The sequence below is a fragment of the Dendrobium catenatum genome, unplaced genomic scaffold (assembly GCF_001605985.2).
Source record: "Dendrobium catenatum unplaced genomic scaffold, ASM160598v2 fragScaff_scaffold_156, whole genome shotgun sequence".
Classification (NCBI taxonomy): domain Eukaryota; kingdom Viridiplantae; phylum Streptophyta; class Magnoliopsida; order Asparagales; family Orchidaceae; genus Dendrobium; species Dendrobium catenatum.
In genome coordinates, this window is record NW_021318618.1 from 10637039 (window position 1) to 10637696 (window position 658).

The following is a 658-nucleotide window of genomic DNA, read 5'->3' on the forward strand; positions in this document are numbered from 1 at the left end:
AGGAGACTCTATCACGCTAGTATGAAAAACCTAAGAAAAATTACCCAAAAAGATTTGGTTAGAGATATACCAAAACTAGATTTTACTAAGGATCACCTTTGCGATGCATGTCAATTAGGAATATAGGTGAAGTCTTATTTTCAATCCACTAAGAATCTTAGAACTAGTAAACCTTTGGAGATTATTCATATAGATATTTTTGGACCGGTTAGCACTGTTAGTGTAGGAGTGAAGGTATACTAATTTATGATTATAGATGATTTCTCAAGATTCACGAGGGTTAAATTTTTATTTCATAAAAGTGAGTCATTTGAGGAATTTAGAGATTTTTTGACTTGGATTCAGAGGAAATTATGGTGTGAGATTTTACCATTCAAAGTGATCATGATGATGAATTTCAAAATATAAAATTTAAGATTTTTTGTAAGGAAAAAGCGATTGATCATAATTTTTCTGCACCTAGAACCCCTACGCAGAATGGTGTAGTCAAAAGATAAAACAAAAAATTAATTAAAGCCGCTAGAGCTATGTTAGCTAAATATGTACTTCCTAAATATTTTCTGGTTGAAGCGATTAGTACTACATGTTATGTTCTAAATAAAGTGAATATCACATCAAAATTAAATAAAATACTCTATGTTCTGAATATATTTTTGGA